Source organism: Panthera leo, chromosome D4, assembly GCF_018350215.1.
Source record: "Panthera leo isolate Ple1 chromosome D4, P.leo_Ple1_pat1.1, whole genome shotgun sequence".
In the NCBI taxonomy this organism is placed as follows: domain Eukaryota; kingdom Metazoa; phylum Chordata; class Mammalia; order Carnivora; family Felidae; genus Panthera; species Panthera leo.
Window position 1 is genome coordinate 77,903,320 of NC_056691.1, and position 19,639 is coordinate 77,922,958.

At 41.2% G+C, this 19,639-nt stretch overlaps 1 long non-coding RNA gene across 2 annotated transcripts; it reads right to left on the reverse strand.

Moving 5' to 3' along the window:
• Window positions 1-7,593: 7,593 nt before the first annotated feature.
• Window positions 7,594-14,478, reverse strand: LOC122205028. Of its 2 annotated transcripts, none has more exons than XR_006195877.1 (4): window positions 14,335-14,478; window positions 10,772-10,865; window positions 10,195-10,294; window positions 7,594-8,083 (listed from the first exon to the last, which is right to left on the reverse strand). It is a non-coding gene; the product is annotated as an uncharacterized LOC122205028 (long non-coding RNA). The 2 variants fall into 2 exon arrangements; XR_006195876.1 differs by having other exon boundaries at window positions 10,772-10,940; window positions 14,335-14,388.
• Between the last annotated feature and the right edge of the window lie 5,161 nt (window positions 14,479-19,639).

Genomic DNA, 19,639 nt, shown 5'->3' on the forward strand with positions numbered 1-19,639 from the left:
AATGGCATCCATTTAATGAGGAAGAGAAAGTGCATATATGTAAAATGAAGTGGAAGTTTGAAAAATCTATCCTAGATAATTCAAACAGAAAACTATTTTATAGTAGTACCTAACTCATGGGATGTTGTGAAATTAAATGAGACAATGCTCATAAATTATTTAGCTAGTGCCTGGCAAGCAATAATTGCTCAAAGAACAATAAACAATAATATATTTTTTTCATGAGAAAAGATTATAGGAGTATGTGTGTGTGCGTGCATATGTCTGTGTGTGTTGCCCTCTTAGAATCATCTACTTGACTAACTCGATTATCTTGTTTGTAGACACACTCTTTCCCATTCTTTCTACCTCTGTAAATGGAGAACACACCCACTTTCAACTGGAATGTCACGTATTTCTTTCACTGAACACAGGCATCTTACTAAATCTCCTGCTCTTCATAAAATGTGACTGATTAGCATTATTAGATTAGAGTTTCATACCTATGATAAAGTTTATCAAGTAGACAAAGGGATTAACACCAATAACAATGAAATGGAAAAATTATGACAATAGAACGTACTACAAGTTATATGAATGTGGTCTCTCTCTCTCAAGATATCTCCTTGTATTGTACTCACTTTTCTTCTTGTGATGATGTGAGATGATCAAACGCCTACCTGATGAGATGAAGTGAGGTGAACGACCGAGACATGTGACCTAGTGTTAGGCTACTATTAACCTATATGTCAGAAGGAGGATCATCTGCTTCCAGACCAGGGTTGACCACAGGCAACCAAAACCACGGAAAGTGAAACCACAGGTAAGGAGAGGAGGGGTAGGTGGGGGTGGGTGGGGGGGAGACTTATGTCAATCCAGAATACCAAGGGTTCAGATTGCTTGCCAGGAATGTGTCTAGTGGAGATCATGTGATCATGTTCTACATAATGAGGGGAGGTCTATTCAGGTCTTCTGGGAAAGGTTTCTTTATCAAAAAGATGTTTATTTTCTTCTATTAGATGTTGGAGTACTAGAGGGAACGCTGCCTTGGTCCCAGTGGTAAGACAGTTTCTGGCATTCCACTTCTGAAGCCTCTGGGTCTCCTAGTTTGTGAAGCAATTTCCCATGTGAGTTAGGGTTTTCTCTAACTATGTGGTTGAGTGATCCTAACTGACAAGGCACCCTAAGGAAGACCTGAAGTTCTTATGATTGAGTGTGCGGTCACTGGCACACCCTATGGGGTCAGACACAAAATGGCATTTGTCTCTACTCTTTGCTGCCTGTGCAATGCTGGACAATACCTCCTTCCACCTTTCCTGCTTTATTGTCCTGAGAGCACACATCATCCTCTGACACACTATGCATTTTACTGTATACTTATTTATATATTGAATGTCTGTTGTTGGAGGAGGTAAATAAGAGGATGTGACCACAGGTTGACCCACAAGCTGGACCCAGGCAATCAGGCTCTTCACCCCCCATCTCCTCACCCTATCCTCCCCTCTTCTTCCCACCCCCCATCTCGGGAAGTACACTCTTCCTATGGTTCCCACAATGGGAGCTGTTCCATGAGCATAGCCTTGAGAGAATAAGGTGTCATGGAGACCATCCAGAGAGTACAAATAACTGACTCCACTTAAGGTTTCTATATAAACTTGTAATATTTTGACAGATGGGTTCAGAAATCTACCTGTCTGTGGCCGCCTCAAACAACTTTATAAGTAACTTCCCTTGCTTATGATCACTGCCACCTATGAATCTGGAGTGGTCGGCCTCTTTCTTTAATTTTTTTTTCTTGTCCTCCATGTAAGTGGACCAGTCTGCCAACCAATATCTGTCTTCTCCTTCTTTGTTATAAGCTCCATGTAAGCAAGAATTTTTATCTGTATAGTTTGCTTCTAAATTCACAGAGTCTGGCATATTGTAGAAAATTAATAAATGGTTGCTTAATAAATAAGTGAATAAATGGATTAAAAAGATAGAATGACAGCTAGGATTGTTGTGATGATAAATTTAGATAACATATGTCAATATTTCTACATTGCCTGGACTACTATTACTAAAACAAATAAAGACACCCACGTTTCTGAGTATTGGCATGATATCTGTAACTAGTTCTAATATAAATATCTGTTGAAAGTCATCTGTCATGTCAGTTACCCTCCAGAGATAATAAATGCTTGTTCTTTTAAGCAGCTAAGTTTGGGAGCTATTTGTTATGTAGCAGTAGGTAACTAATATACTTCCTCTGCTCTCTGTCTTCCTCATCCTTTTCTCCATGCACTGTGTTCTCTTCTATCATCCCCAGTTTTCATTCACCCAAATGTTTATTTTTATTCAATGCACATTCATATGCGCCACGTACATGGAGGCTATTGTGTTAGACAATGTCAGGACCAGGAAGATTTAAGTCATGTCAGGTTCCACATGCTCCGGGATGCTTCTTTGGTCTTGTGTGAGGTACTCTGGCCTCTTAGATTTCCACAGTATGCTTAGTCTGAACTCTGCAGCTTGGCATTCAGTTTTCCTAGACTGAACTCTGGTTGTTTCAACAATCAAGAACAGTACACTAAGCTTCTGGCATCCATGCATCCCTTCAAATAGTGTGGAATTTCCAAATTCATGTGGGTCGTATCTGCACATGAATCTATCTGATTATCTGTCAACTCATATTTCTCTTGCTGCAAACACTTTTCACATGCCATCAATTACATCTTTTTGAATGTTTACTTTGTGCAACAATTTCACATGTATTATGTCATTTAACACATTCTGACCCATTGTGGAAGACATTATGGTTATAACCCTTTCATTGAAGGGAAAACAGACGGTTAAATAATTTAACCAATGTAGGAATAGGTAGAACCAGAAACTGAGCCCAAGCAGTCAGACACCAAAGTTTGCAAGCTAAATTTGTATGCTGACTCCACAGCGTCATGTACGCTCACACTCCCTGAGACAGAATCTATTAGATAGTAAAGAGGAGCAGCTTAGGAATGTGAAAGTTGAGAGTTTACTCTTGGATTCTTCCGTTAGTACTGGAGTGAATTTAGCCAAATCAATTAATTCACTGCATCTCAGTTGTACCCCTTTTTTTAAACGGGAAAATGTCTACCCTGTTTACTTCCTAGAATCATGCTGAGACTCGACACAGGATAATGTATGTGAAAGGACTTTGGGAAGGATCATTCATGACATGCAAGTGAAGTATGTATTCGTACAATCACAAATCTGTTTTGCACACTCTCTGTGAGTAAGACACTATTGGAAGAACTGGGGACACAGGCTTAGATGGTGCCTCTTCTGCTAGATATTATAATCTGTGGAGAGGAGGTAGACTATAAACAAAAAATAGCATAGTGTTAGAAAGTTACTCATGTTGAGGAAAAAGACAGAACTAAGAGTCTATAAGTCACCACATGGCCTTTGCTTCTCACTGTAAGCGAGAGGGGCATCCACTGGCACGATATGATCGAATTTACCTTTTAAAAGGAATGCTCTGGATCCTGTATCAAAAAATGGTGGTATCCTGGGTAGGGTGGGAGTAGTGCAAGATGCAGCGGTTGGGTTCTAGGCATGCTTTGAAGACAGAGTAGACAGGATTTGCAGACAGAGGAAGTGTGGAGGACACAAGACAGGGCTTGACAATAACACAGGCATTGGGACTGAGCCACTGGAAGGATGGGGTTTGTGTTTGCAGACATGAATAAGACTGTGGGAGCAAGTCTGTCTGGGTCAAGATTGGGATATCAGTGATATTTGATAGGCCCCTTAGATATCCAAGAGGAGGTGCCTGGTGTTGGATGTAGGCACTGGAGCTGAGGAGAGACAGCTTGGCAGAAAATGTAGATTCAAAAGCCATTATTGTAAATGACATTTAAAACCATGGACTGGGGTGCCTGGCTGGATCAGTAGGCACAGCAAGCGACTCTTGATCTTGGGTTGTGAGTTCAAGCCCCCACATCAGGAGTAGAGCTTACTTAAAAAAATAAATAAATAAAACATGGACTGGGTGAGATCACCAGGGGTAGTTTAGCCATAGAGAAAAAGGAGCCCTGGAACACCTAACATTTAGAAAAGAGAAAGAGTCCTCAGAAAAAGACACTGGTAGTGTTCGGTGATGTAGGAACAAAACTAAAGGCCATGCATCTTGAAACTAAGTGTGGGCAACATCTTTCGACAACAAGAAAGTGGTAAGTAAAATGATGCCATTGAGTCAATTAAGATGAAAATGACAAATGGTTTAATGGCTTTAGCAACAGAGACGTTAAGAGAACCTTGCAAAGGCACGCCATGTTGTCATTATTATTAAATTCAATGAGTGGAAAGAATGCTGAATTTGGAGTCCCGGCACTCGGGTTCAAGTAAGACATAATAAAGGAAGGAGATAAAAACATGAATGGTTTCCTCCCAGGGTGATTATCATGATCAAACGATATGAGGAAGTTAAGCATACTCTGTGGAACAGGAAGGGAAAGGCCAATGTCAACTCAAAAACATCAAGGTCACGCGGCGTGCGCGATCATTAAGTACCCGTAACTCCTTTTATGCTCTTGAAGACTGCTCAGCCACGTCCCAGCCCCCGCCCCACCACGCACAGGCGCCCACGCACACACAGATTCTCTCAATAATACTGGAGACTGAATATGTATCATGGAGCTCTAGAAGGTTTAAGAGTTAAGCCAGCCTGTTGCAACTCTGGTGCTGCTGACATTACCAGACGGCATTAATTTAATTCCACTCAGTTATGCTTTTAAATTTGATTTGAGAAATGTGTCATAAAATGCTATTGAGAAGCGCGGTGCCGCATTCCTAAGCAGGCTGGGAGCCTGTGTCTGTTCTGGGAATCCTTGAGGAGAACGGCTTGAGTTCAGGTTGAGCCTGTGGACTTGAGGGAGTTTACTCTTTGCTGGGGTCTGGTGTCAGAGGTTTCCTGATCCCGGATTGCTCACCGTTGAGAGGAGATCAGGAGCAAAGCATAAGTCCCTGGGGAGTAAGGAAAGGCCTTGCAAAAACCAAGTGAAAGCATAGGGAAAATGATAATGTTAACAAATAACAGGGACGATTTAAAAGACTTTAGATATGAAATTGAGTTTATTTTAAAGTACTTCAGCTTATTTTTCATACTGGGTCATCAGAATGATTTTCTCAGTTTTCTTCTCTGGCCTCAGTTTCTCAGCGCTCAAACTGGAAGTGATAGACTAGATCAGAAATCTTCAAAGAGAGGCAGTTTTCTCAAAGTGCATACCCAGCAATCCACTGGTAGAAAGTGGTAGAAAATTCTGGACTTTCATTTATTTCTAGGGCATCTTTTAAAATCTGTAGGTCTTGTGTATATTTTTGGCATATAATATAAATAGCAAAATAGCAAGTAAATAAGTCTATAATGTATGGGTATCCTCCCTCCCTCTCTCTCTCTCTCTCTCTGTGTGTGTCTCTGTCTCTCTCTCTGTATGTATATAAGCATAGATAGATAGATAGATAGATGGATATATTCTGATACAGACATGTAACTACCATAATCTAAAGAATAATTACCTGATTGATCTCTCTGAGTTTTCATAGCTTTTTTTTTCTTAACAATTTTATGGTCCTGAAATGAGATATTATAATCATTGTGATTATCTCAAAACTGTGAAATGGCAGTTTGACTACTGAATGGAGTGCTCACCTGCTCACCTTTGACTTTTTGGTGATTCTAAAAATAAATAACTCCCTTTACCAGGAGCTGAGTGAAGGCTCAGTGGAGGGTTGTCTCAGTTTCCATAGGTCAAGAATATCTACAGTGAAACTTCACATGGGGTCCTCAAGTGGTAGGTAGCAAGGGATTCTAATGTAGTCCAGAATGTCTCAGCTATAGTCCTAACCCTGTCACTAATTTGATGGGGAAGCATGGACTAGTCACTCCCCTCTCTTGGCCTCACAGTTCCAGTCTGCAGATTTGCCAGTGTGGGTTTCTCTGGATGCACATCTCAGCCCAAAGCTGGCTTCCTCAGCCAGATATTCTCTGGCCCCTCTCTCGAAGGGCTGCTTCTTGCCCTGCCTGGGGTAACTCTTTATCATACATAGTATTTTACTTTCTTCATAGAAGAGTATCTGAAATTGTCTGTTTACTATTTTGTTCATGTGTTTATTGTCTGTCTCCCCTAACTAGACTGTGGGCTCCATGGAAACCACAGGGAACAGAGGCAGATGTACCAGCAGGCAAATGAAGTTTCTGCATTAGGACTCCGGGAGTTGCGTCAGCAATGTGAGCACGAGGTTATATGTGTTTTCTTTTTTCTTTTTCAGAATTTTCAAAGGAGAGTATTGCACTACATAACTGATCAAGACTATCGTCTCTCTTTACTCTTACTCTCCTGGTGTTACAGTGGTTGGTGTGGGCCTTTTTGTATCCAGCTTAAAGGAATTTTAATTGGGTATATGTTTGGTGGGGTTTGGTGGGGAATGTTTTTGTGGTTTGTCATCCCTTCTGTGACTAGTTAAGTTACTGTTAGCAAGATTTCACAGGTTAGTAAGGGGCAGAGCTAAGACTGAAATGGGCATTTGTCTGCGACTAGTACTGATGATCTTAGCATTTTGAGTCACTGCTTTTTTGTAAGTTTAGTGACAAATCAGCAGGTATCTGTTTCCAAAATTTGCAAATATGATAATATAAATCCAGCCACTTGCCAGTGTTTAACACTCATTCCAGACCTGCCTTTCTCACTGCAAGACATAGTTCTGGTCTCATTATCCATTGTCCAGCTTGTTCACTGTACTCTTTTTGAACTACATTCTTGGCTCTATTAGACTGCCTTTTTCCATCATTTTCTTTGGTCAAAACTATCTGGCTCAATCGAGTCTTTGTGTATTTTCATTCAGAGCTTGTTGATTTGGCATAAACTATAAACATCAACAAAGTTAGCATAAAAGTCACACTATGCCAATGCAATATGGACCTTGATCACAAACTGGTTCATGAATATTATCAACACAAAGAATATTTAAGTTACATTACTGCATGAGAAGACTTGAAATTCTCTGAAATCTCAATGCTCATGTATTAAAGAAATTTGATACCAGTTTTCTCAAAGTGACATCACTGCTAAGTATTTACCTACTAATTTTCAATAACGAATTGGGAAGAATAATGGGAATTTTTTTGAAGTGTCAATTAAGAAAAAAAAATAGCACCAGATGGGGAAAAAGTGAATTTCCTAACCTGTCAATAGAAAATAATACAAACGCATCATCATATGAAAACATCAAAGTATACAGATAAAATGTAGATGACATTATAGAGGTATGGCATGTTGGTTATAAAGAAAAATTATGTTTTTCTGGCTTTTGTGAAATGTACATCAGTATTTCAGTATTGTTAGTTGTTACAATTCTTTTCTAAGGTAAAGATTTACTTTCTAGTGTACATTTCTATTCATTATTTCTGTATTCATTACTTAAGGGGGCCCCAAGATTTTACAACATACAGGGTCCACCCTGGCAGGGAAATTGTGTTTTCTCTGAAACTTGTATTCTCAGATTTTAGAACCAGGAGAGATCCAACAAATGTTTGCAAGAATCACAAGATGTTTTCTAAGAGTGCTTTTTCAACTTGATTTGCTATTTCTTTTGAGAACTGTATGCTAGAAACTTTGACCTTTATTTCTTGGAGGCCACGGGGGATTGCTCCAAGGAGATCTGTTCCTGGTGAGGATTACAGAATCCACTTTTAACAAGCACCCCAGTGCATGCATAGGCCACCCTCTGTGACCCTCTGAGGTAGGCTCTGCAGCCTGCAAGGCCACCCCATGCACACAGAAACCTCCTCTTACCATCTGAGCTTACTGGCTGAGGCACAGTTAGGGCTTCCCTGTGGGTAGCCCATCCCTAAGGTCCTGGCTTCCACCAGTGAATCAGGTCACATATAAATTCCCTGTAGTCATGACACTGTCCCCTTCTACTACCATTGCCCCCCCCCCCCATCCCCAGTCTGGCTTGCCTCCTTTGCCCCATAATTCAACTTGTCCTCTGTTGATGATCTTGATATGAAACATACATATATTTTGCTCCAATATTTGGCAATTCTGTTGGGAGATCCGTAAGGATAAATTATATCATTCACCTGTAGGAACAAAAACAACAAAAAGTAAAGCAAAGCAAATTTTGTTTTCCTTTTTGTCATTACTCCTTATGGAATAAAGTGCATACTCCTAAGCATGAAAATCAAGGTTCTCCCTTATGTGGCTTCAACCACCTGTCCTGTTAGATTTTAATTTACAAAGATTCAATGCTGGGAATGGTACAACCATCTTGTCACCATCATACATGTGTTTTGGACTGCCTGAGACGTGTCCAATCTATGTGTACATTAAGACAAACAGTTCTTATCATTCTGTGAATTCCATATGTTTTCCCCCCTTTCTCATTGTCCATGGTTATCTTACTATAGGTCATAGATTCCTCAGTGGCAAAAAAAAAAAAAAAAAATCCCCTTGATCTTTAGGTCAACTATTGGGATTAGAGAAGAGCACTGTACCCAGCAGATATTTGCTGGGACCCTATTGAATTGAATCTGTGGTCATTAGACACAGCCTAGTCTTAATCTAGTCCAGAGGTAGCACAATGACTTCTGTGACACAGTGGCTGACATATGATAGAAGATAATGGAAAGAGTGAATAGGTATTAATATTAAGGAAAGTTATCATCATCTTCATCTTTAAAACTCAAGAGTGTCCCAATAAGTAATAATAATAATAATAATAATAATAATAATAATAACAACAACAACAGCAACAGTAATTTTTGTAGGGTCTTTTCTTTGAGGCAGGGACAGTGCTAAACACTTTTAAGAGTATTATCTTAGGGGCGCCTGAGTGGCTCAGTTGGTTAAGCATCTGACGTTGGCTCAGGTCATGATCTAGTGGTCTGTGAGTTCGAGCCCTGCATCAAACTCTGTGCTGACAGCTTGGAGCCTGGAGCCTGCTTCGGATTCTGTGTCTCCCCCTCTCTCTGCCCTCCCCTGCTCACGCTCTGTCTCTCTCAAAAATAAGTAAACATTAAAAAATTTTTAAAAAGAGTGTTATCTTAAAATGGCAGTTTGTCTTTTTTTTTAATGTTTATTTATTTATTTTGAGAGAGAGAGAGAGAGAGAGAGCACAAGTAGGGGAGGGGCAGAGAGAGAGGGAAAGAGAGAATCCTAAGCAGGCTCAGCTCTGTCAGCACAGAGCCTGACACAGAGCTTGATCTCATGAACCAGGAGAATCACGACATGAGCGGTGATCAAGAGCTCGACCCTTCACTGACTGAGCCAACTAGGCACGCTGGCAGGTTGTCTCATTGTCTCCATTTTACAGATGATGAAAATAATGTTTAAAGAGACTAAATAAATCAAAATTACACAATCAATAGGGAGCAGAGGCAGGATTTGAACCCAACTTTGACCGATTGTAGCACCGGTATGTCTTGTTACTATGTTATATCTTGCTTCTCATTCAATTAAGACAGAACAGTTAATTACAATCAGATTTGTATTTATACTTTTCTTTTTCCTCCCCAAAAAACTCATCTTTGACTCCATGTGTACCATTAATTGTCCCCATCATCCTCTCTAAGAACTAGTTGAGAATTCTTTGCAGTTAATTTTTATTTTCTCTCTCTTTCTTTCCATCTTTGTCCTTCTGACACCAGTGGAGTTACATCTTCCTTGGCGGTTTCCAATCTCAACTAGCAAAGAATAAGGCTCTCAGCTCTGCAGGCCGAGAAAGTAACCTTGGCATAATGAATGACCTGTAGCTTCAGAACGCCTCTGGAATGCCAAATGACCACGGCTCCATGCCTCTGGAATGTGGAATGGCCCCTGCATTAGCCAGGTGACCCACAGCTGCACACCACTGGAATGAAAACTAGATTCTGGCTCCTAGAATACCAAATGTCCGCTCAAGGAAAAAGCAACAGATAAGCCTTCCTGCTGAGGAGGAAGAAATGGTAGTGACTGCCATTGCTGCGATGAGATAACTATCTGTTAATACTAATAACACCTTATTCTGAGTCACACAACTTCTGTGAACCACCTGCTGAAAACTGTCTGACCCTCCCCAAATCGGAGAAACAGATCTCTTCCCATGGGTAGAAATGTGTTCCCCCTATTTTGTGCTTCCTATGCATTGCCTGAAAGAAGAAACAGAAATCTTGTTTCCAAAATTCATTTTCCCAGTGCATTAATTTGGACTTACAAAGCTTTGTAATCCATTTAGACAGCATCGGCATCTACAAAGTCCTGTTCAGAGAATGTAGTTCCCCAGTGAGGGCGCCTGAACCCTTCCTGGAAGTCGCCTGCAAAGGAGACAAGGTGTAAAGATATTTGCATCAATCATGTTCACTAACTGGGATTTTAATGATTCTCTCTTCCCCTTTCTTCTTCATCATCTTTTTTTTCTTCCCAGTGCCATTCCTCAGTGAATATTTCTTTTTCTTTTTTTTTTTCCTTTCTCTTTTCTCTTGCATTTCAATGCACTGGCTTTAAAAGGAGGATTTGCAAACTGAGTATTAAAACTCCAGGGTACTACATCTCCAAAATCTATAAGACGATAAGAAGATAAGAGGCCAAACCCACTGAAAGCTTCCCTCTTGGTGCCTGTGGAACTTGTAGGCTGGTCTATAATACCCCTAAGCGAAAGCAATCTGCCCACCTCCTCCCCACCCAACCCTCCCTGCCTAATGCAGGCGGATAAACTTAGCATTAAAATTCCCACACTTTGGCAAATGAGTACCCAGGAGGCTGCTGACTCAATCAGAGCTTGTTTTACTTACAGTGTAGTACTGAGAAAAGGCCATAAACTCCAGCCTGACAGATCTGCGATGCTCATTTCAATATGCTTTCCCTGTGTGCGGGCTTGCTGATGAACTTTCATATTCCGCCAACAAAATATAACAAACATATTAACGACGTGTGGTAAATTGCCACTGGATATAGTGGGTCCTGATGACGGAAATGGTTGTGAGTAAATGAGATTGTCTGGCTGCCTAATACCACTTTGGGGTCCAAAATAATGCACTGCCTTGGAGGGAAGCGGGCAGAGGAAGAGGGGGCAAGCCAGCTAACAAGGGACACAGGTGCCCTTGCCCAGGACAAATGGGGCATTGGAAACCCAAGACAACATTGTGTCAGAGCTATAGAGAGTGTCTGCTTAAACTCATTAATCTGGTGTTTATTAAAATCAAGACCCAGAGAGGAGATGTAAAAAGCCCAAAGCCACAGAGCAAGTATGTGACTCCTGAATCACAGCCCAGTGCTCTCCTGGTTGGTGGATTTGATTTATACCAGAAGCTGTCTGTAAGAGAGTAGTTGGACAGAAAGAATATAAAGAATGTTCCTGTGGCTCAAGTCAGTCCCGCATTCATCAGTACCAAAATGCACTGCTGGGCTTGTCTTTCTCTTTATCTGTAGTGCTTGACCTTTCTTTTGGGTGCATTAAGGGACACCAAAGGGTGATTTGGACTGAGTGTGCAGTCGTTTTCCTCCACTGCAACCCCAAAAGGACAAGTATAATTCCCTTTCAATTGTCATAGATTCCTAATGACCCATTACAATTCTGACTCCAATTCTAATATGTGTGTGTTTTTTCCCCAAAACCACCAAGCCACTTTCTGATGGCTGCTGGGTGTTATAGTCCAACTTGATTCTGACACTGTTTACCTGGAGACAGCATCAGGGTCCCCAGGTTAAGGTCTCAGTCCCACGAAATTTTTCTCTACTTCAGATACTAGTCCCAAGTCTGGGCTATTACCTGTCCTTCTGACTGGTCACTTATTTCAGGTAAATTTAAGGTTTCAAGTCACCAAAAAGATTTTAAAAATGGTTTTAAGTAGACATACCTTAAGGCATAATTGTTTAAAAGTTCACTTATAAACTTATATCTTACTTACATCTATTTGATTCATTGTTCTTAATTATGTTTAGATTAGTCATGAAAATTTCATGAGACAGTAAACAGCTAACCATCATCTTAAATTATCTTTCTGGCTGATAAATTCTGTAACATAGAGAACATGAGCTTATTTGACTTTTAATAAAACCCGGGGAGAATAAAAGTATTATATTTAATGCTGATAACTCTAAACTCATGGTTATTTCAATTAAACAAACAAACGTAAACTAGCTTTTATTTACCAAAGATTATCCTAGACCACATGAACTTGAAAAACATTTGGGTTAGGTTTTTTGTATTTCTGAGAGTACAGGATGCAAACTGAGATGTTATAGTTTTTGCTTTAAAATTTCAGCCAGGAGAGATATGTAATCATTCAAAATTCACGAGTTTATAACAGGGCAGTTGCATCCAAGTACTGTTTCTGGCAGATGGAAGAAGTTAAGTTTTTCTGTTCAGATGGCTGAAGCTTTTTACTAATATTTGTGGAAAAGATTGTTAGGATTTTTTATAGGTCGAGTTTTCAAAATAGCCTTCCCCTCCTTTTTCCCTTCTTATAAGAATTCCCTTGGTTCCTGGAGAAGACCAGGTAGAAGACTTTCATCTCAAAAGGCACAGAGAAATAATACAGGTTCTACCAAGGAGAATTTTTGTTGTCTAAGCCCAGGTCTTATACCATATCTGCAAGCCTTTTGAGAAGAATAGGGGAAGTTTGGGGATTGGTAAAAAAAAAAAAAAAAAAAAAAAAAAAAAGATAGGTGGGCTTTGAGTTGTTTCTAGAGTCACATTTCTGTTGTTATAAAGACTCAGTTTGCAGGACAAGGATAGTTGTTTTTAATTCCTCAAAGAAATGGACTGTAACCAGAATGATACAAAGAGGCTGATATATACACATCCTACTATATTATCTTTTATTTGTTTCTTTAGATCAGGGAGAAGATGTTCAACTAAGATGAAAATCAAAGGATTCCTATGTTCTAGATTTACAGCTGTGTGTCTTTGGAATGTTTTAGTAAATCCTTCCACAAAGGCTTCAAAATGGTTTTATTTGCTTCTGGTACATAGTTTCATTTAGCTTTGGGGGAAGGCCTTAAAAAATTCTTACTAGGCTTTAAATACCAGCTTCTTTTTTTTTATTTAAAAAAAAAATTTTTTTAACGTTTATTTATTTTTGAGACAGAGAGAGACAGAACATGAATGGGGGAGGGTCAGAAAGAGGGAGACACAGAATCTGAAACAGGCTCCGGGCTCTGAGCTGTCAGCACAGGGGCCCGATGCGGGGCTCGAACTCACGGACCTCGAGATCGTGACCTGAGCTGAAGTCGGCGCTCAACCGACTGAGCCACCCAGGTGCCCCTAAATACCAGCTTCTAATTCGGCCAACTTCTGACCATAAGGCCACTTACAAAACAACGACAACAAAAGCTTTTGAATATCTTGTCAGGTTTCATCTGGGATAAACAGTATTCTTGGCAGTATTAAATAACCTCATGGACACAAAAGGCATCCCCAAAGAGGGTGAAAAAAATTTTCCTTCCCAAGATCCAGAGCCACTCCCAAAGATAACCAAAAGAAAGATTTAGAGAATTCCTTTGAGATCTGGAAATCGTTGGTAGGACCCTAGCTACAAATGAAGTACAACCCACATTTCTGTCTAGCCATATTCTGGGGACCCCCAACCTGACAGTTGCCAAGCCAAGTGCTCAGGATACAAAAATGAGGGAGGCAAGGGCTAACCCTAGGAGGGAAAAGATGGACAACCAATGGGTACCTGACAGCCAATTCGTAATCACCATTACATTTTTTTTTTTTCTTTTCCTGCCAATGTTGATTTGGGAAGGAAAGGGCAACATGAAATTGTACTTTCCTCTCTTGACCAGGCACCACAGATAGAAATCTGGAGGAACTGACTTTGGTAACAATTCTTACATTTTGCTGCCTTCTGCCAGTTCTCCCAGGATCCCATCTGCAGGCTCCAGAGCCAGTTGATGGTTCCAGCATTTCTTATGGAAGGCACCAGAAACCAAGGGAAGAAAGGGGTGCCTGGGTGCCTGGGTGACTCAGTCAGTTAAGCCTGTGACTTCAGCTCAGGTCATGATCTCATAGTTCGTGAGTTCAAGCCCTGTGATCGGCTCTGTGCTGACAGCCCAGAGCCTGGGGCCTGCTCTGAATCCTGTGTCTCCCTCTCTTTCTGCCCCTCCCTTGCTCTCTCTTTCTCTCTCAAAAATGAATAAATGTTAAAAAGAAAAAGAAACTAGCGGAAAAGTAGTTTTCCCTCTACCCTTTACAGCGAGTGCCTGGCCAAGACACCTTTATCTCCAGGGCACCTCCTAAATGGATAAGCTTATCTAAAATGGTTAAAAGTTCTCCGTAGTGGTCTCCATAATTCAAGATTATCTTTGGTGAAGTTAACCCTGTTCAGCCTTAAAGCAAAATGTTATTCACCTGGGCCTCACACTGGACCCAGCCCAGCTTAGGTCGGATTCGGTCTGGTTTCTAAGGAGGAACCACTCCGACCCGGGCACATTTCAGCCCCAGCTGGGTCTGGTTTCCACATCGGAACCACTCTGTTCCTGGACCCGGGGAGGTTTCTTAAGGGGACCCCGTCCAACTCCGGGCAGTTTCCGGACCCAGTGTAACTCTGGCCGGGTCAGGTTTCCCAGTCGGAACCGCTCTGTTCCCGGACCCGGCGGGTTTCCCGGTCGGACCCAGTCCAACTCGGGGCGGTTTCCGGACCGAGGGTAACTCTGGGCGGGTCAGGTTTCCCGGTCGGACCCCGTCCAACTCCGGGCAGTTTCCGGACCCAGTGCAACTCTGGCCGGGTCAGGTTTCCCAGTCGGAACCGCTCTGTTCCCGGACCCGGCGGGTTTCCCGGTCGGACCCAGCCTGACTCCTGCGGGTTTCTGGACCCCGGTGTGGACGAAGCAGTGCCGCGGTCAAGTCTGAGAGCTCCTCCCGGAAAGCTGGGGAGCTGCGACCCAGGCTGCCAGAGAGCCTTCCCGCCTCGTCCAGACACAGCGGAGCAGCGGCGCAAGGAGCTCAGCAGGTACCTGCGCCTTGTCGGGCCTTGTTCCTGGGGGCGCCCGGCTCGGTGTCCTCTCCTCCTCTCTTCTGTCGCCAGAACTGTTAAAAGATAAACTGAGACAGAAGCTTTTTACCTTGATGAGGTCCCAGTAGTTCATTTTTGCTTTTGTGTCCCTTGCCTCCGGAGACGTGTTGAGTAAGAAGGTGCTGCGGCCGAGGTCACAGAGGTTTTTCCTGCTTTCTCCTGGAGGATTTTGATGGCTTCCTGTCTTACATTTAGGTCTTTCATCCATTTTGAGTTTCTTCTTGTGTATAGTGTAAGAAAGTGGTCCAGGTTCATTCTTCTGCATATCGTTGTCTAGTTTTCCCAGCACCACTTGCTGAAGAGACTGTCTTTATTCCATTGGATGTTCTTTCCTGCTTTGTCAAAGATTAGTTGGCCATACGTTTGTGGGTCCATTTCTGGGTCCTCTATTCTTTCCATTGATCAAAGGGTCTGTTCTTGATGATTGCAGCTTTGTAATACAGTCCGGGATTGTGATGCCTCCTGCTTTGGTTTTCTTCTTCACTATTACTTTGACCCCGAATATGGGGTCTTTTGTGGTTCCATACAAAATTTAGGATTGCTTGTTCTAGCTTTGAGAAGAATGCCGGTGCAATTTTGATTGGGATTGCATTGAATGTGTGGGTTGCTTTGGGTAGTATTGAGATTTTAACAGTATTTATTCTTCCAATCTATGAGCATAGAATGTTTTTCCATTTCTTTGTGTCATCTTCAATTTCTTTCATAACTTTTCTATAGTTTTCAGCATACAGATCTTTTACATCTTTGGTTAGGTTTATTCCTAGGCATTTTATGGTTCTTGGTGCAATTGTGAATGGGATTGATTTCTTGATTTCTCTTTCTGTTGCTTCATTATTGGTGTATAGGAATGCAACTGATTTCTGTACATTGATCTTGTGCCCTGAAACTTTGGTGAATTCATGTGTAATTCTAGCAGCTTTTTGGTGGAGTCTTTCAGGTTTTCCATCTAGAGTCTAACGTCATCTGCAAAAAGTGAAAGTTTAACTTCCTCTTCTTTGCCAATTTTGATGCTTTTTATTTCATTTTGTTGTCTGATTGCTGATGCTAGGACTTCCAATACTATATTAAACAACAGTGGTGGGAGTGGACATCCCTGTCGTGTTCCTGATCTCAGTGGGAAAGCTCTCAGTTTTTCCCCATTGAGGATGATATTAGCTGTGGGCTTTTCATATATAAAGAGACAATCAACAGAACTGAAAGGCAACTGATGGAATGGGAAAAGATATTTGCAAATGACGTATCAGATAAAGGGCTAGTGTCCAAAATCTATAAAGAACTTACCAAACTCAACATCCAAAAAACAAATAATCAGTGAATAAATGGGCAGAAGACATGAATAGACACTTTTCCAAGGAAGACATCCAGATGGCCAACTGACACATGAGACGATATTCAGCGTCACTCATCATCAGGGAAATACAAATCAAAGCCGCACTGAGATACCATCTCACACTGGTCAGAGTGGCTAAAATGAACAAATCAGGAAACTACAGATGCTGGTAAGGATGTGGAGAAATTGGCACGCTCTTGCACTGTTGGTGGGAATGCAAACTGGTGCAGCCACTCTGGAAAACAGTGTGAAGATTCCTCAAAAAATTAAAAATAGATCTACCCTATGACCTGGCAATAGCACTGCTAGGAATTTACCCAAGGGATACAGAAGTGCTGATGCATAGGGGCACTTGTACCCCAATGTTTATAGCAGCACTTTCAACAATAGCCAAATTATGGAAAGAGCCTACATGTCCATCAACTGAAGAATGGATAAAGAAGATGTGGTTTAAATATACAATGGAATACTACTTGGCAATGAGAAAGAATGAAATCATGCCATTTGCAGCAACGTGGATAGACTGGAAGGTATTATGCTGAGTGAAATAAGTCAGTCAGAGAAAGACAGATATCATATATTTTCACTCATACGTGGAACTTGAGAAACTTAACAGAAGATCATGGGGGAAAGGAAGGGGGAAAATAGTTAGAAACAGAAAGAGAGGGAGGCAAACCACAGGAGACTCTTAAATACAGAGAAAAAACTGAGGGTGGATGGGGAGGGCGGGGAGAGAGGGAAAATGGGTGATGGGCATTGAGGAGGGCATTTGTTGGGATGAGCACTGGGTGTTGTATGGAAGCCAATTTGACGATAAATTATATTCATAAAAAATAAAAATAAAAATTAAATAAAAATATAAAAGATAGAATGAGACACATTAACATTTTTAAGAGTTTATATGAGTGAAAATAAATTCCAGTGGGGCAGCATCCAATGTAGCAGATAGAAAGCACCCCTGAGGAACTGTGCAAAATTAAAGAGCTTGATGGCAGAAGGGAGCAGGAAGAAGGAAGTTATACTAGGAAAAAGGTGAAACTAATTTAATACTGTGTGCCAGCTGTACTTCAACAACAAACAAATGAACAACAACAACAAAAAACCCACAGCCAACCCACAGTTGGCTATTGCAGTCACTTTCTTTTAGGGGATGGCGGGGCTCTATCAGGTGAGGAGGAAATTCCTGATTGAAGATCCATTTCTGGGAGCACCAAAACTGTGATTAAGTCTCAGTTTGGTGTCGTGGGGACATAGCAGAAACAATTGTATTTTGGTCCTGTGGCTTTGTTCTGGTTTTTGTCTTTTTGTTTTTTGTTTTTTTGTTTTTTGTTTTTGTTTTTGTTTTTGTTTTTTTGCCCTTCTTCCCTCCCTCCCTCCCTCCTTCTTTCTTCCACAAATATCTACTTCAAGTTCCCAAGAGTATAACAAAGCAGATGGGATTCTTGACCTTTTGTGCGCTACACTCAATTAATTGTAACATGGTGTGAAATGTTCAATGATGGGAAAGTAAAGGTTTTTACAGGAGCCCAGAAGAGGGGCAAATAGTATACCCTGAGTGGAGGGGTGATCAGAGACTGCTTCCCCAAGATGGTGACTTCTGAGCTAAAACCTGAAGCCCTGACAGAAGGACATCTGATTAGGGATGAGGGTGGGGTTGGGTTCCTTTCCTTACCCCTTATCCAGAAGGAAGGGCTGGAGATGAAATAGAAATTTAGTGTGCATTGTGCTGAAAAATAAATTAAGATAAGGGAGCTCAGAGAGGTAGAAGGGAGCTCTAAGAGGAAGGCATATAATGGGCTCAGAATTTATTCTAAGGGCAGAGACACTGAGAGTCGTTGAAGGGAGTGACGTGACTGAATGGGGGGGGGAATTATATGGCTGCAGCAAACACAAGGGCCACTGATGATCATATTTTATTGATCTCATTATATTTTTTAAAATAAATAAATAAGTCCATAAATAAGTCAAACACTGGAGAGTGAAATAGCTTCAATGACACTTTTTAAGAGTAAGTCTCCACACGCCCACCATTAGTCATCTCTGTGGCCACATCTCTATCATGTAACAGAAGAAGGCAGATCGTGATGAAATCCAAGCATCTGCAGGTAGTAGTTGCACAATGTATCCTTGGGATCATTGGCGTTCACTTTACACCAATTCAGCATTCCGCAAATGTAGAAATTAATGCTGGCTCCAGTCTCTTGCTTCACAGAGTTTTTATCTTATGGGAAAGAAAGAATTAATACGGACTGGAGAGAAAGAAGTGTAAGTGATACATGCGGTCCGCACAGCCAAAATGGCTCAGAAACCTACAGAGACAAAGAGGACCCTGTTAATGTCTAGATGGTGAGCAATGTCAGTAATGTCAGTCTTTAAAATAGCCAGAAAGGTTTAGATGGATGTGAACTTTCAGAACAAAAGGAAAGAACTGGATCATTAACCGGGCTGGAAAGTGTCCACTATACACATAAGTACTGAGAATGAGTGGTCTATAATGCTGTTCATTTAGAAGTAAGCATTTTATGGGGCGCCTGGGTGGCGCAGTCGGTTAAGCGTCCGACTTCAGCCAGGTCACGATCTCGCGGTCCGTGAGTTCGAGCCCCGCGTCAGGCTCTGGGCTGATGGCTCAGAGCCTGGAGCCTGTTTCCGATTCTGTGTCTCCCTCTCTCTCTGCCCCTCCCCCATTCATGCTCTGTCTCTCTCTGTCCCAAAAATAAATTAAAAACGTTGAAAAAAAAAAATAAATAAAATAAAAAAAAAAATAAATAAAATAGAAGTAAGCATTTTATAAATGTTACAATTCTTCCAAAGTTTACCATTAGGCTGGCCTCGCTGGCTGGTATTAGATGAAGTTTAAATTTAGCTAGAATATGTGAACAGGGCTAATTAAAGAGTTTTAGAGTTCATGCTGGATTGGAAGTTGGAAAGGAGCAAACATAGCTGTTACAGGATGAGACTGTGTACGATGTCATAATAGGGGAGTAGACGATTTCTAGAAGTAACTCACAGAAGGCCAGTTAGGAGCTTATTTTGTGCTTACAGGTTCAGTGAGGATCTATTTATCAGTCCTTGACTCAGTCACTCAAGTCAAAAATACTTACTGACTACCTACTATACGTGTCTGATACATAATTTTGGGCATGAGGATAAACAGTATTTCTGCTTCCATGGAATTTTTAGCCTAGTGAGGGAGACAAATGGTAACAGAATAAGTAATAAGGAATATAATTGCAGACAGTTTTAGGAAGAAGATAAATAGAGGAATATGATGAAGATGGAAAATGTAGGGAGGAGGTATATGGTGGCCCTGA